The sequence below is a fragment of the Rissa tridactyla genome, chromosome 1 (genome assembly GCF_028500815.1).
Source record: "Rissa tridactyla isolate bRisTri1 chromosome 1, bRisTri1.patW.cur.20221130, whole genome shotgun sequence".
Taxonomy (NCBI): domain Eukaryota; kingdom Metazoa; phylum Chordata; class Aves; order Charadriiformes; family Laridae; genus Rissa; species Rissa tridactyla.
The window spans coordinates 32,841,753-32,858,944 of NC_071466.1; the positions used below are offsets into that span (position 1 = coordinate 32,841,753).

A 17,192-nucleotide genomic window follows, 5' to 3' on the forward strand; every position below is an offset into this window, starting at 1 on the left:
AGGGAAGGTGCACATCTCATCCATCTTGAATGTCAAAAGCCATCCCTAACAGGTGTATCAACACTTTTCTGTAACACTTTTACATATGTATAAGCACATGACCTTTCTTTCCATAAAAAGTAGCCACATAACAGTTAGCTTTTATTTTATAGGACCTTACTGATTTTTGTTATTTGCATTGGGAAGCAATTAACTAATTAATATATAAGGAAGAACTGAGAAGCTTATCGCTGTAGTCTACGAATATGCTGCAGGTATTCTGTTTTGTAGATACAGTCATCCACCCACACCCAAAGGCCCATTGCAAGTCATTCCAGTAATTTACATTTATTACAAACTGTCAAAGGTAGAGTGCATCTTGGACTAGTTTGGACTGTCTGTGAAAGAAACAGGGAATGAAATTGTAGGCTTTTGTGTACAAACAGAAAAATATTTTTGTGATAAAGTTTTTAAAGCTAAAAATAACTTTATGCCAATAAGTGTTCTCCACATTTTTTATTTTTTTTGTACATGTATTATAACAAGTTCTAAACACTTAACATCTAACACTGGGACCCCATCTCAAAAATTATGATCTTTTATCAGTAATACTTGGAAAATTTTGTTTGAACAGGCTGCCCAAATTACTCTTGTACATAGTCCTCTGTGACTCTTCTCACAGCCATCTATTTTTTTAATAGAACTAGTACTGTATTTTAAAGATAGGAAAAAAAAAAATTATATGCCCCACAAACACGAAGGGGACATCAAACAGAGTGAAGAAGTGTAGCCACAGATTTCCGGTAACTCTTTTTTAACTCGGTGAAAATGTTGCTTTGCAATTTTATTTTTGTTTTGTACATTATTGGCAGGAGTTACAAGGAATTTCTAGGTAACTGATGTGTTAATACATAACAAGCTAGATAAGTTAGGTTTCAAAAGGAATCTCTTTATTGAAAAATATCTTAATTTTGGATACTGGACAACTTCAGAAATGGTTAGAATGAGCTAGGTATATAAAATTTCTGCCCATGTTAAATAGGGTGTAAGGCAACGTCTGCACTGATTTTTTTTTTTTTTAACCCTTTATTGTAAGTTTTTAAAACATTCCATTTCTAATAAAGAAACTTTGGGCTATATCTGTTCACTAGACAGTTGATAGTAGCACAATTGAGGAATAGTTTTGATCTTAGCTTCGTATGTTGCTGTGTGAGAACTCCAGCAGTCTTGCATGAATATTAGAGGAGGGCAGTAGAACTTAAGCTCTAGCGCAGCTAGCACTTAAAGTTTGGCAATTTTTTACTTTAATATTTGCATCTAATAATATTTTAGTGTATCATTTAGAAAAGTTGGTCCTCTTTACAGAGAATACTAAGTTTTATAACTTTCTATAATTCTAAACACTTTTCCATATCTCGGTAATGAACAGTTGCTAGTGTATAAGGATGACCTCGCATACACACACATTTATTACCACATACACACAACAGTAGAAAATGCAAATTATGTACATTTAGCTTTTATTTTGTTAAAAGTTTCCCCAGATGTCTTCTAAAACTGAAGACTATATTGTTATATTACTCAAAACAGAAAAATAGCAGTGACTTTCAGTGATCGTTATTAATGTCTAAAGGAAACCAGTTAGAAATAGGACCCCCCCCACCCCGTGACTATTTAGTTTGTTTTCAGACGCTGCAGTGAGTGTATCCACAGTAAATAGATTATTAATAAACTTTTCAACATTGAATCTAGTTGCAACTAATTATTTTATTTAGCATAAACTAAAATTTGCTTGAATTGCTTAGAAAGTCTGAGAAAAAGATAATTACACATTGAAGAGGGCTTAAGCTTGTATTTTCATTTTAAATGGTTTTGTGTGAGTGCAGTTTCAGTATTATCTTTAAGTATGTTAAATCTCAATATAAGCATGTGGGGGGAATTTTCAGAAGAATTTTTGTGTTTCTGGTTGAAGAACAGAAACTTTATTTAAAAAAGTTAAACAGAAGATGTGTGAAATACATGAAAAGAAAGACAATTTCCTTTTTCCTGTTAAAGCAGGGTGCTGCTTATAGTTCCATAGCTGTGAGGGTTGGTTTTTTTTGTATTTTCTGGAATACACTTAAAGAATAAAGAACAAATTTATGGAAATATTTGTAAACAGGTGACCCGATCTAGGCATTTGCTACTCATTTAGTAGGCATAGGATGTGTCTTGTCATGGTATCTACAGTGAAAAAGGCAAAATAAATTTAAGAATTTGGCTGTGTGAATTCATTGTTTCCTCCAGTAGATATTTGACTATAGTTACTACTTCTATCAAGTCATCCTTTGTTCTTACCTTATCATGGCTAATTATTGTCATGGCTCTTTTTTTTTAAGTTTTAAATTTTATTTCATCTCTCAGAGTGTATTATATGACTGTAATATTTCCTTTATATGTTTTAAAGTAGCTAATATTTGTAGGCTATGTTTTAATAAAGGCAATAATGGTACTGCCTTGAAGAGCAAAAAAATTAAAGCTCCTTAAAGAAAAACACTAGAAGTTAATACTTTACAGTCAGCAGCATATTTTAGGAAATATGACAGTAGTAATCACACATCCACTAATTAGTTTTTCCTCACCTGTTTGCTTGTTTGAGGGTGGAGGGAGAGATTAGGGGTGGGTGAGAGGGAAAACAACACTCCCCCCAACCCCCCCACCCCCTTTTTTTTTCCTTCCTCTTACTTTCATCTTAAAATGCTGCAGGAAGAATGAAAGCAGAAACATGCTAATCTGATTTGTTTCGGGAGGCTTCTGATAATAAAGAGGCATATCACAGGTGTTCCTAATCAAGTTAGTTTGGTTAAAAAAAAAAGGTATTTTTAAAATTAGGATTTCCTGTAACATAGACAATGCGAGGGTCAAGCCGATGACCTACATCTATGTTTGGGGATCAACCATGAAACTGTGGGTGTTGGAAATATGTTATAATACATGACATTTTTATTGCAGGTTTCGACCTTTCAATAGAGAGCTGATTTTGGAGAATGGCTTACTCCTGTGATTGAAAAACTCTCTCTGGAAGGTTGATGGAGCATGAGCATGGTATCTATTAAATTAACGTTTCTCTTATTACATATGTTCTTTATTTTAAAAAAATGTATACAGTAGTATAACTTATTCAGATTATTCCAAATAGGCCAGTTCTGCTGGGTTTGTTCAAGTTTTTTTTATTTGTTAAAATAATTCTTCTTTACACTCCTTCTGTAAAATTATGAAAGACTAAGTAAAAGTATTCACACAACCTGTGCACAGAAAGAAATGAAGTGTCTAAAAATATGTATAAAAAGCTGAGTTTGCAACGGACTTGATCATTGGAGTTATATCATTTCTCCATATAGTATTGTTCTCGTATTCTTGCTTTGGGATTTACTCCAATTGAAATGTTGCTAATCCAAAACCAAAGTATGGATGCTATAGTGTTTAAATAACTTGTTGTTTTTGTTGGGAGGGTGTGTAAAGAATAGAGAGCTAGCTGAGTGCATTTCAATGTACTGTGCAAAATTTGTTTTTAAAAGCATTAATAAACTAGTTACCTGACAAGCAAAGAGGCAAAGAACAGGAAAAGATGGTGTTCAGAGCCCTACACCTGTACCAGAATAGTCAGAAATTTTATTTATTTTATATATTTGTCAGTAAATAGATATTATATAGTAAAACAGTGAACATTTGAGCATAATTCATATGGACTCTGCTACACTCATATTGCAAGTCCTGCTTTGCACTAAAAGTACTAATTTGGCTGAAACTGAGAAATCCATTCAGGGTAGTCATAACCTATCTACTTGTATATGAATAATCTTAACTAACGATTTACATAAACAATTGAAATTAAAATAGTAACTGCTCTTGGATTGAGTAAATTTGTTTAAATACTAAATGGAGTAGTAAAAACTGTAAGACTTTATCTTCAGCAAAATATATTGCAGTACAACAAATTTTATGAACATGTCGTGACTTTAGCAATTCCAGCTGAAAGCTGGAATCCAGTTTTTATCCTTAATCAAATCTGTCTGTCTTCAAGAGCACATTTTTTTTGTAGGAAGTAATTGTTCCATAAAATAAGAGAAGTTTTAAAAACCAAAATTTTAGATTATCCCAGTAACTGCTAATTTATACCAAGCAAATCCAGTGAGGTGTAAATTTCATCTTTCCTCATTGTTGTTAACTAGTGGCTAGTGTAACTGAAGAATTGCTGGCTTTTACCAGTAATACATCTCCTGTTAGAGAAGTATTTGAGGCAGACATGTTCTAAATATATTTTTCTTATAATACTATGATTTTTAGGGTAGTTAAGACCTCCTACAGAAAATTATCAGTTGAGAAATAAAACTTGAGTACAGAAAGTATAGGAAGTGAAACATAACTTTATGTAAGCTTTGCAGTTTGTGATCAGTGAGTAGGTAATTCTCTAATTTTTAATCTTTTATTTCTTTCTGTGATTAAAAATCACAGTGAAAGTATTTTTATTAATGCTGTTAACAGCGTTTGGGTAGCGTGCCTGATATGTTCCCAAATAAATAAGTATTTCACAGTCTGTACAGAAACTCTGCTCTGAATGTACTGCATTTCTGTTGGGATTTTTTTCACTTTTTTTTTTTTCTTCTGGTTCTCTTACCAATATAAGGATTTCACAGAACACTTCTTTGAATTTGTTCATTCTTTTTTTTTTTTCTGTACAAAAGCAATTACATTCCTGTTAATGAAAATCAGGATTATATTGCAAGGCAAAGGTATCTAAGGCTCCCTTGTGGCATATTTAAAAGGTGAAAGTTTGATGGAGTGTTCCTGGGTCTGACACGAGTTCAGATTATTTCTCATAGATTCTTATTCAGCAAAAAAATATCATTTCTGGTTCACAACTGTAAATCAAAGGGATTTTAAATTTAGGGCCTAATCCTGCAAACTTTTAAATACACAAGTAGTCCTAGTGACTCACTACCACGCATAAGGATTTGCAGAATCATGTTCTCATTAGATGCAAACTTTATTTCCTTTAATGAATGAAAGATATTAAAGTATTTTGAACTTTGAGACAAGTCTAAATAATTTTTATAAAGTCCAAAGAGAAGAGTTTTGCAGCATTTGAGTCTTTACTTATTTACAAGCTCAAGTATCTTTCAAGAGTGCTGTAGTTGTCAGTTATCATTAGAATCCAGTTTTTAAGTGTTGATTTGCTCTAGGACATTTTTATGCTGAAATTTGGCCCATGTTATTTTTTTGTTTTCCTGGAACTGTTTTGTATTAGGTAGTCAGCATGGCTGTCTCATGACCCAAAGAGTAGGTGAAACCTTCAAGAGAGATGTGTTTGTTTTATTTTCTTGCTCTTAGCCTCTGCTATTGCAGTTCTTATTTAGCAAAACTACCATTTATTTTGTTGGAAGTTGAGCCTGAAATAAGGGCTGCAGTGCTGGCCCCTTAAAAATTGTTGGTGTGGCTATTGCAAATTGTACGGTTGACTTTGTAAACTGTTTTGCAATATGTAATTGTAATGAAGCTGAAAAGATAAAAATGTACAGGCTTCTTTGCTGAAGTGCTTCTCGTGTAAATTTTCATGGCCACTTTTGCTATTCGTGCTATAGGTACACACTCGAGGCTCTACAGACCTTGTTGACTGAATCATAGTTTGAAAGCTGACAATGCATGCTTATTGCTCATCTAAAATAACTGTTGCAGATTAGTCAATTCATCTTTTCTTTCTTTAAGGACTTCTCTTGCTTTTTCAAAGGCAACTTAAATAATTTTTCTGAGAGAGACACGTATATAAATGCAACACATGCCTAGTTATTACAACACATGTAAAATCAGCTATTGTTTGAAAACCTATGATATCTTAGGCATGGCTGTTTTAAGTTTTGAAATCTGAAACAACTGAATTTTCTGGATTTTGTTAGTTTAAACTAGATCTAGCCCTAACATTATTTTAAAAAGGGATTTTGTATACTATTAGATTTAAATAGACATTAACTTTTATTATTAGATCAGGCATTTAATGAAACATGTATATAGGAAGGATTTAAGAGTAGTATACTTACACCTCATTTTTCCTTGTCTGTTGATAAAACGGTCTTGCAAGGCAATAGGAAAACAAATGACATAGAAATTCTTTAGGAAAAATAGTTAAAACATGCTAATAGGGATATTTAAATGCTTATGCTTCTCACTCAAACACAAATATATGAAAGTAAGGTATTGCCCCTTTTCATTATTTTTAGTTTTATTTATTTATTTATTTCAACAAAAAGCTATGTGGAAATTAATGTAAACCCATACATTTAAACTGTGGGTGGGGGAGAAATGTAATCAGTGTTCTTAAATGTTCAACTACTGTATTGATGGCTTGTTAATCCACCTTGGTTTAGGCTGCTATTCACACACTAACATGAAAAAGGGCATGCATGAAGATGCAACTGCTCATTGAGTAGTGTGTTTGAATAAAGCACTGTTTCTAGCTTTGTTAATTTTGAGTTTATTCTAAATACATGGATATTCACAATAATCTTTTTTCTAAGTTTGTTGGGGGCAGGATATTTTTTTTCAGAGAACAAGTTTTTTTTCTGTTACATTATTCTAAATTTTACAGGAATATTTTGAAAAAACTAGTGCTTTTTATCAAAATACACTAAGATCATCTATTCAAAGCAAGAAATCAACAATATGTATTTTTTTAATTTGTGCAGTACTTAAAAATCCTAGTAACGTGCATATAACTCTAAACTATTTACACCTTTCCATTAACCCACTAAATTTTAAGAGTTTGTTTTTTACTTCCTGTGAGTGTCCTATAGGGTTTTTTGTTTTGTGCGTTTTGTTGGTCTTTTTTAAGCCTTCAGACCAAAGATTTTCATTATTTTTTCCATACACTTCTTAGTAAGAACAGCGATTTATTTATTTATTTTTATTCCCCCTCTCACAGAAAGAAATGGATTTAAGTATTAGTATAAAAGTTAACATAAACATTTTTAAAGTATTGTAATTATGAATATGGTTATGATCTTCTGAACTTTGATAATTTCCTACTTCAAAACAGATATAGCATAATATAAGTCACTTTTAGATTTAGATGGGACTTCCAGTGGATCTGAGAAATAAAAACATTTGCTTTAGTATTTCTGTATTCTTTTGGACCAAAATTTTCTCATGGTGGAATTGGTAGATACTGTGGTCTTAAGTGTGTTATCACTTTAGTAATTATGAAAACACTTTGCTTCCTTCTGTTACAAGCTAGTCCATATTTTAGTCAAGATGAAGAATTAGAAAAGGAGAGTGCTCTATCTGTTGTGGAACATTGTAATCGCCCTTAAGAGAAAAGTCTATCTCTAAATCACAATATATATTCAAAAGTCTATTGCAGAACATGGTTCTCTGTTGATACTGTCACACTTATGTCAGTATTTTGCACAGGCAAAAAAATTCCTGACCAAAAAGCATGGTTGTGTACCGTTATCCTGTCCCCACGCTCCCTAAAAACAGAAGGTTTTTTCCAGATTCTCAAGAGAAGGGAGATGATGTTTTTAATGCCAAGGACAGGAGTTATAACAAGCAGCAGTTGAATGTGTATTTTTCTTCATCTGTTTTATCACCTAGCTCTAACAATATGTTTCAATTTTCAGGCAGAGTGAGTATTAGTTAGGGATTGTAGTTCTGTATGACCAGAGTATTTTTTTAAACAAAGGATCTTACATTCATCTTTAATGCTATATATGTGGAAATCCATAGCTTGTATGATATGCCATAAGTCCGACATTCATGGCCTCTCTAATCAATTCAAGAGTAGATAAAATATGGTTTGAAACAAACTTACAGGAAAATGCTTGCACTTTTCTTTCTGAAATTACCAGGTTTAAAATCTGGATCTTCATTTGCAGGGTGCCTGTTTTGCATCCAGGTTTAGAGTGTAACTAGGAGACTCTTGAAATAGCAGAGAGAGAATAATTCCTTCCAGGGTATTAGTACTGCTAGACTGTGTTCTGTTTTTACACCAGCAACTCTTCAATTTTCATTAAGGTTTTGATCCCAGCTATGTCACTGTAATTGCAGGGAATTTGGCTGTGAATACTGTTTGCTTCAGAAATCGATATGTTTGTGTAACTGCATAAGAAAGTAACAGAAATGTGAAATAGAAGAATGTTCACAAGTTAGCTCTTAAATTTATTGTCTTTTTTTTTTTTTCTGTTTAGATATACAGATTTCTTCTGGCATTTTTGGAGTGTAATACTTTATTTGTCAACCTCACAGTCTTCTGACCTGAAAATGATCGTTCAAAATGCTGTTCAAATTTTCTTGTTTGTTTTGTTTTTAGATTAATATAACTTATGTTGCTGACCCACTTTCCATTATGTAAAAAACCTGAACAGAATTTGTCATTGAGGTAGGAATTCATGAAGGCTAACACTAGAGGGCAATTCAAAGCAGCAGTTTACCCCAGAACAGTTATGGGTGCCTGTCGCCCTGTCTTGAAAAAAGAGGGAGCCTAGGGAGACTTTCCCAGGGTCTCCCCCAGACAAAAGCTGGTCTTTGTGATGACCCTTCTAAATCATTTATTTAACTGGCTTTTCATATCCTTGAGTGCTCCACTGAACGAGGAGGAAGTTAAGCCAGTTCGTATGCTTTGCTGAATTAGAAGTTAAGAAACATCTTCCACATTGTCTTACCTCGCTCACTCTTGCCACTGTCAAAAAGGCGTAGCTTATTCAGTGGTGGGTTTTGTTTGTTTTTAATTTACTCTCATGTGCTACCTTGAACCCTTTCTCTGAAAGGTACCGGCGTTTGGGAGGTAAGGTAACATTGCACTGAAACTTAAATGCCTTTAAGTATCAAGGCAAATGGAATATATGGTCAGTAAAAAATATTCTTAAAAAATACTGCAAAGTTATGCAAATTAATAAGACAGTATAAATAGTTCATATCATTTAAAAAAAAAAAAACAACACCCAAAACCAAACCACACCACAGAGTAACGCATCAGACAGGTACTGTGTATCCATAACTTTATTAAGGAAAATATATCTAATGTAAAAAAAATGTAGCTGAAGTAAGATAAGCAATCAGGTGCTGTATTTAGCATTTAACTGAGGAGGAGAGATCATCTGTGTATATTGTGCACAATTTAAACAATTTATATAACAGTGCATTACATAATAAATTACAGTTTTCATGGTTGTAATGTTCATTATAGATTTACAGAACATCATGAATGCTTGTAAATAATAACCTGTAATGCAAATGGTGATGTCATGGTTCTTGAAAAGCACTCAAGAATTCTTATTTTAGCAATGCAAATTCTCTCATTATATTGAAATGTACACACCCAGCCATGTAAATGCTTGTGCCACAGGACAAATTTCAACACAAGGGCATTTTATAAGTGTGTGTATTTATACCTATCTCTATCTAATTTTATATCCATATATATCATATTATTATATATTTTATGTATACTAATACAGAGAAAAGCTAGTCTAATATTAAAATGACATGATCGTTCTAACACTCTGTACCAGTTTTTCAAGCAGTATTATCTTTGCATTCTTTTGCACAACTTATTATAAACGTCTAGAACTTATTCTTGCATCAACTGCTCTCAGGTTGTTTTTTTGCTCTTTTTTTTAATAAAAAATACTTACTTAGAATTACTCTGGCAGTGCCACGAATCAATAGAAATGGTACAATGTGTTGTTATAGTAAACATTTACACCTGTCTTCTGCAGGTCTGATCAGCAACTAACTCCAGTGCAATTTGAAAATATGTAATCTGCTGGCAATGATGTGCCCAACCTTAATCAGTGCTGGAGCCTTTGGAAGAGACATTGTGTCATCACACAGTCCAACAATGACCTTGATGAATCTGTGAAAGAAGAAAATAGCTTTCTCACTTCTTAATTTGCAAAATGCACAAAAGGAGAAAAAAAAAAAAAAGGAACGTGGAATTTAACCCACTGAAGTTGTTAGATTCTCTGAGGTTTAGGGGAGGATTTTGGTTTTGTTGGGGGGTGATGGGGTGGTGTTGAAGAATTAGTTGATAGTCATGTACAGTGATAAAGAGGTTTTAGTCTCACACATGAACTCTTGGTTTTGAGAACGTGAATATTTATATCAAAACTAGCTGAATACCCAAGTGCTTAAACCAATTATACATGTAAGCTTTTAAGGAACTGAATCCTTAATCTTTTGCAGGTAAGACACTACCAATTTAAGAATAAGCATTTTCATGGCAGCATGAGTCTTGTCTCCTTTGTTTTTTGTTTTTTTTTTTTTCCTTTTACCAGCTTGATTTTTGGCCCTAAATCAAAGAGATAAGTTCTGTCGTTAAGTTAACATTGAGGCTGTCTTCAGAATTTTATTTATTTGAATAAAGCAGGAACAAATGTGTAAGTACCAGCAATGTGCAGACCAATATTGCAATATTGGTCTGTTCTGTATTTAAGCAGGTGGTTTCATGTGGCAGGCTGGAAGAGAGAGTCTTTTTCTTCCCAGCTTTTGACAAAAAGATGACGCATATGACTCAGAATTAGAAGGGGAAATCTGCCAGTTTGCATCAGTTCCTTAACTTGTGGGCTGCTATTCACCACAAGGAAAATCGGTATACTCGCACCAGTGCTGCTTAAGAGATGAGGAGTAACCATTTCCTTCAGAAAGTGTAGGATGATTGGAGTAGGCCTTTCATATCTTACACCAGGCTTTTCCTATAATAAGATATTTTTCAATTGCAATAAACTTTTAGGGGAAGAAAAAACAAATAATGTTCTTAAATACTACATTTAATGTTTAAAATAAGAATCAGACATATCATAGCTTAATGCAGAGGAAAAGCAAAGGAATCTGCTTCCTTTTGAAAACAAAAAACTTCTGTTTTGCTGGTGCTGAAACTCAAACCATTGTAGATCTCCACAGTTGAAAGGTAAGGATTTTTTTATATTTTTTTAACCTAATTCCACATATCTGAATCTCCAGTTCTGATTTTAAATAAGTTAGTAGGACTGAAAAAAAATTAAATATAGTAACTTTGAGGGCAGAAGCCATCTGTTTTGAAGGGGAAAATAATTACTTGAAGTAAGGAAGATCTGATTTTCAAAATGTCATGCTTTAGACCTGCTAAAAAAGATAATGCACAGCTTAGTGATAATTCCAATTATTCCATATAGGTTTGGGTTATGATGGAGAGAGGCTTCTTGCAATACTGATGTTTGCTCAAAGAACATACTGTCAACTAGCCTTTTATTTAAAAAAAAGTCAAATGCTAATTGTTGAGAGAATAATATCTTCTTTTTGGTTTGTGGATATTTACTAGACAGTTGAGAGTACAATTTTGAAATTTTTTTGACTAATAATGTGCTTTAGGTATTGGATTATAAATCTCTTTCTTAATATATTAACTTCTAGTTAATTCAGCATGGTTTTACTTTAAGCTTGTTAGTGAAATATTGAAAATCTAGCTTAATATAAAGCCATAAGGGGCACCCAGCATCCTTATCTTTTCTTTTATTTTTTCCCCAGTGGATAAAGTTCCTTTCTTTTGGCAAAATTATTGTTGTTGTTTTGAAAAAGCATATCCTAAGTGAAGTTCATTTTCCAGCTGGAAAACTGAACTTCCCTGCTTAGCAATCTGTGTCGTCCTTAGAAAGCACCATTTTATTTTGCATTAGCTCAGTTCTGTGAGTAGTGGATGTCGCTGATGGGGAAGTGGGGAACCAACCCAGAAACGTTTTTGAAAGGGAATATACACATCTGTGTGTTAGATGGTATCTCTTCTATGAATATTTCACAGGGCGGGGGGTGTGTGTGTTAAAATAGCCTTCTGTGTTGCTGCTTCTGCATGTTTCCTCAGCTACCATTGAATAAACAGTAATCTAAGTAAAAAATATGACTAGGAATCTGCACCCCAAAGGTGTTTAAGGACACTTGAAACTTCTGCTGAAGTGACTAATTAAATAATAAAGTTGTATAAATACAGCTAAGGATTGGAAAAGTTACAGCAATTACAAGGTGTTCCTCTGCTGTTAACTAGTGGATTCCCTTAACAGTTGAGATCATTTCTTCTAACAGTTCAGTCTCACCTTTCGTAAGTCATACAGTTGTCTGACATTTTATAGAAGTCATGTAGGGATGATGTCAAGAAAAAGACAAATTTACTATCTGAGCCAGAAGGCAGGCTTACAAAAAGCAACTTCTTTCAGGACACGAAAAGCTCTTTGTTCTGTGGCCTTGGTCTTTTTGTGCTTTGACCCTTATTTTATAGCATTGTCACTCTGACCCTAAATCTTTGGAAGCAGACATGCAGCAAATTTAGCCTTTTAAAAGTGGGGTTGCATTCTGAGCTATGGGCCTGGTTTTTGTCTTTAGGCATTATACTTCCATACAATGCTGAGATGTAACAAAATGAAAATTTAAGATTTGTGGGTTTGTGTAGTGCAAGTAGTATTATTTACATATCAGGCCAAATTTTTTTTTATATATATTGCTGTATTACTGTCCTATGATTTATTATTATTTACCAATTTCAGATAAGATAGCAACTAGAAAGGCAGTCTGGTTAACACTGACTAATGTATTTTCCACTTTTCCAGCAGTACTTTGGAAACTGATCCTGTGCACAGACCACCAGGGTTCCTGCAAAATGCTACTTAAGTATTCTGTTGAGGACAAGAAATGCTTTGCTGTACATGATAGAGTTAGAAGATTTAAACAGCAATAACCGTGTGGCTTACTTTCATAAAAGACTAGGTGCCAGCTTAGGAGAGCACAAAATTTTATACTAGGCCTGTGACTGCTTTCTGGGCTAAATGAGCATGTTTTCTGAGAATTTAATAAAACTAAATTTATTTGGTTTTTTTTAATTCTCTTAAGAAAGCTAGAAATGAATGAAAAGGATGGAAAACTAATAGCTAACTGATTTTTTTTTTTTAAAGAATCTAATGTATTTATGAGGAGAACCTTTTCCCCTATCTTAATAACTTCCCATTATATAGCTGCTTTGTATTGTGTGGATATTGCTATTTGGAGGAGGACTGTTACATTTTTCTCTTACCAGCAACAGTTCTATATACTTCAGGTTTTATAAACTTGAACTGTAACCATCGAATAATCTTTTCTGAAGGTAATAGTGTAATAATCTAAGGATATGTTTATTGGAGAACTTGGGGGGGGAGGTATCTTGATTATTTTTTTTTCTTTTTAGATTTTTAAAGATGCTATTTTTTTTTTTTAAATACTAATATAGAAATTGAAGTTGTATTTTTAAGACAGGCCTGGCTTTCTTTTTGGTAGATCCACTAGACTGAATATTAATATTTTTTTGTGATAAAATTGGGGGCAAAGGAACATTTTAATGACTGCTATAATGAAATATAAAACTTCGTAGAACTTAGAAAATAGCTTCTTCGTTTTTCTTAATTTTGTATGTGTCCTTTCAAGCAGAAAGAATGCTGGTACAGATTGAAAGTGTTCACACAGTTTTCTTCCTGTGTGTGTGCCAAAGGTGCAGGGAAGACCGATTTTTAAAAGTTGTGTGCGAGCTATACCAGTGCAATCAAGAGGGATCTGGAAAGCTTTTCTGAAATACAACTTTTACAAACTCTGTTAGAACCCAGACCTGGTTACACTTTACAAGTTCCCTGTAAAGTATTTCATATAGCAATCTAGTCAATGCATCAACATATGACAAAACACTCTTTAGAAACTGGGAAAAGAGTTGGGAAGGGTTGGTCTTATTCAATTTTATTTTTAAGTTAGAGCTGATACTAAAATATACACTGATAATATTTGTGTACTATATCAGCTTCCCTTAATTCTGCTTTTTAAGCTAGCAAACTACAAAAACTATTTGACATCCTGTACTCGTTCAAGTCAGAACTGACTGCCTTTAGTTTCTTGCCTTCCACATAAAGCCACTGCATTTTGGTTGCCATTCATCGCTCCAATGGAAGCGTCAATATTGCAGTACCAAATAGCTGTTCTCACCCTGGTTTGTTTTCATGACTGCAATGGAGGGGGGGGGGGGGAATTGCACCTCATACAAACAAATACATGAGTCAAGCCAGTATAAGCAGCAGTTGGAGTGCTAAAATGAAGTAAAAAGGATGTAAAACTGAATTTGATGCTGGTAGACCATAACTGTACTTCCAAATTTCCAGGTATTTTTATACTTCTGAATTTCTTAATGGTTTTACTTCCTGGTTTTTATTTTTAGCTGGCTCTGTTATTTTATGTTTATTTTATGCAGTAGTTCTCCAGCTAGTCTGTTTGTTCATGATCCTTGGAGAGATGGCTGGACACATGATATAGATTCTCCAAATTTAGTTACAATAGATTTCAGTAATTAGCAGTTATCTGCTTAACTTTCATTATTTGTATTTTATATTGCAAACAACTTCCGTAGTTCCCCCAGTCTTTTGTCATGATTATATGGGAAAAATTGCTTATATGATTGGGAAATAGTTAACAAAAAATGGCTCTTTTGTTAAAGTTCGTATGTTCCCTCTTACCCATAATTTACAACCAAAACTCCAGACCAGTGCTAGTTATCTCTCTTCAAATATTCATCTTTGTTCAGATGATTCAGATGTTAGAAAATTATCCAAAGCATTAATTGTGACTTTTTAACACAAATTGATAATAGTCTTAGAAGTATTCAACTGCTTGGTAGAAGGTATGGAAAGATCTATTATACATGGGGAGTGTGTAAGCTCGATCCTGAATGACTGCTGCTTTTTGAGGTGAAGTGGGGTTAATTTATTGCTGAGTTACAGTTGTTTAATTAAAAAAAAAAAAAAAACCTAAAAAAAAAAACCCCAACAAACAAACAAAACTACCAACCCTAGCACAGAACTTCTAGGTTAGAGACAGATTGGTTTTTACAGCTGCGGTCCTAAGCATGAATTCAAAAATCTTACTGTTACTTCAGGAGAATAGTAACAAAGGTGTATAGTTTATTCTCTTAATTCTTCTTCTGTGACCACAGAGTAGTCTCAATTAAGTTGTGTGAATTAACTGAATATCATAGGTTATACCGGAATCAAACAGTAGCCAAAAGTACACCAATACCTTTAAAGTAATACTTTGAAATATTTCAGTTGAATCTTTTCTCCTTTTTTAAAAATATGTGCATATCACTCTAAAGGCTGCTGACGCTAAGAATTAGGAGGAAAGAGGGTTCCTTAGCAAAAGCAACCAGAAGGCAGGGGTAAAAGAATATACTTCTAAATGTAAGTTTCAAGAATGAGCAAGAGTTATAAATTCCAGTGTGTTTTCAGTATAAATATTACAGTGTTGAGTAAGCATATGACAAAAATAAAGTGAAACCACTATTGTTTAAACTGGTGGGGGCGGGGGGGAAGTAAACAATGTGTTATCAAGGTACAGCTATATACACTTTACATCTTAGGATTTTGATGTTTGAGAATATAACTGTTTAGGTTTCTTAATAGTGAAGTGAGATTACCTCTAATTCTGTCTTTTGCCCAGATGAATTTAGTTTAAAAAAAAAAATAATTATGTATTTACAGCAAGAGTTGAACTGTCAGTGAGTTTATTCCTATTGAACGGTATATTAGCGGCACTGAATTGTGAGCTCTGAGAGGACAGCTTTGCAAATTCAGCAGCAGTTGTCAAAAAAGCTGTCCCTGCAGAACGTCCGGTCTGCCATATGAGTAAATGGCTCTCCTCATGGAATGCACGGGACAGGACACACTTGTCAAAGCTGCCCCACGTCATAGTGTGCCATCTTGAGTGCCAAACCCTGCCTCATTTCTAGTTTAAACTAAGAAGCTAAACTGGAAAAACCTGAGATGTGGACATGTACCTCCTGATGCCTGTGCTATGGGCGAGAGCAGCACTGGGGGACAAATAATGTATTGCTTTAGGCTGTGGGACACTAAAAGTCTTTTCGGCGGCGTCTTTCACCTTCAGATTTCTGATTTTAAACTGAAATAATGTTGGGGAAGGGGCACAATCGACACTGAAGCAATAGCCTTGCTTTCATAGTGGATCTATGTTGCTTTGTATTAATAAATAACACAAACAATGGAATATGGTTGTCTGCAAGTGGTGTATCGTAACAATGAGGAAGGTGTTTTGGCCAAGAAATATCTAGCTTTTGTGATAATAGCAAAAGGCACAAGGTAAATGTTTAATCTTATGTCATGTTCTTGGGCACCTGAGACAATGTCCAGTGTTTAACGGAAAGGCCTTGATATGTTTTGCTCCACATCACTGAACAGTCAGATTGATGGCTAGTGGTTCCTCTATGGATACAATATGTTACATACAATTTAAGGACCTTATTAGTAGTTACAGTAGCCAGAAATTCACTTGTAGCTGGTTTTCAGGGGGTCAGAAAGAGACTGAATTTGGCTTGGTGTTGTCATAAACTTCTAACCATAAACCAATAAAAACTGAACATGTTATTTTATATTAGGCTTGGTCTTCAATAAGTCAACTAAGAAATACTGAAATCAAGGAAAGGCTTCTTCCTTGATTGGAAACACCCCAACCACAAAAACACCCACCCTTTTTCTTTTTTTTTTTTTTTAAACAGTTTAATTGTTTTTCTAACAGCATTCCTGACTTCTGTGTATGCATAGAGAGCCTGCTTCTATGGAATTCCAGTCCTGCATCTTCAGAATCCTTCCATTTTCCGCAGCAGAGCTCTCACCTTCAGGGGCTTGGGGGAATCTAATGGAGCTGCCTGCATACATGATTCCCAGCTTTTACTGAGATCTCCTCTGTCTGTCTGTCCCTCACCCCCATCTTAAGACACAAGGATAGAGGTAGGAGGACTGTTGATAGCATGACTATTAGCTTTATGACCAAAACATAGAGGTATGAAGCTTTGTGCAGACACTCATGGATTTCAGTAGATTTCTGGCTTAGTTATCAGTATACTTTTTATCTTAGTCTTTCTCCTTTCATTCTTTTCCTGGTCTTCAACCCCTTCTGTCACATACAATGTCTTCAATTTTGTGTGAAAACTTGCTTTATCCTTACAGATAAAATACATTTTTAATAGCAATGTAGAAAATGTACAGCCGTGTTGTGTTCCGATTTTTTGTTTGTTTTTGTTTTGGGGCATTTTTGGTGGTGAAGTTAAAAGGGGGGGGGGGGGAAGTCACCCAAAAACTTACCCACACACCCTGCAATCCTGTAATGCATGTGTGGGTTTGTGTTCATGTTTTGGG

The 17,192-nt window shown here is 34.0% G+C and overlaps 1 long non-coding RNA gene across 6 annotated transcripts in view; it reads left to right on the plus strand.

The window, feature by feature from the left end:
- Positions 1-17,085, plus strand: part of LOC128916303 (uncharacterized) — a 74,054-nt gene extending 56,969 nt beyond the window's left edge. For 2 of the 6 annotated variants that reach the window (XR_008468901.1, XR_008468909.1), the window contains 2 exons: positions 2,971-3,063; positions 8,199-11,755. This is a non-coding gene — a long non-coding RNA (uncharacterized LOC128916303). Of the gene's footprint in view, positions 1-2,970; positions 11,756-12,584 lie in introns of those variants that run through there. The other 4 variants (XR_008468906.1, XR_008468908.1, XR_008468907.1 and 1 more) reach the window with 3 other exon arrangements.
- The last annotated feature ends 107 nt before the right edge of the window (positions 17,086-17,192 follow it).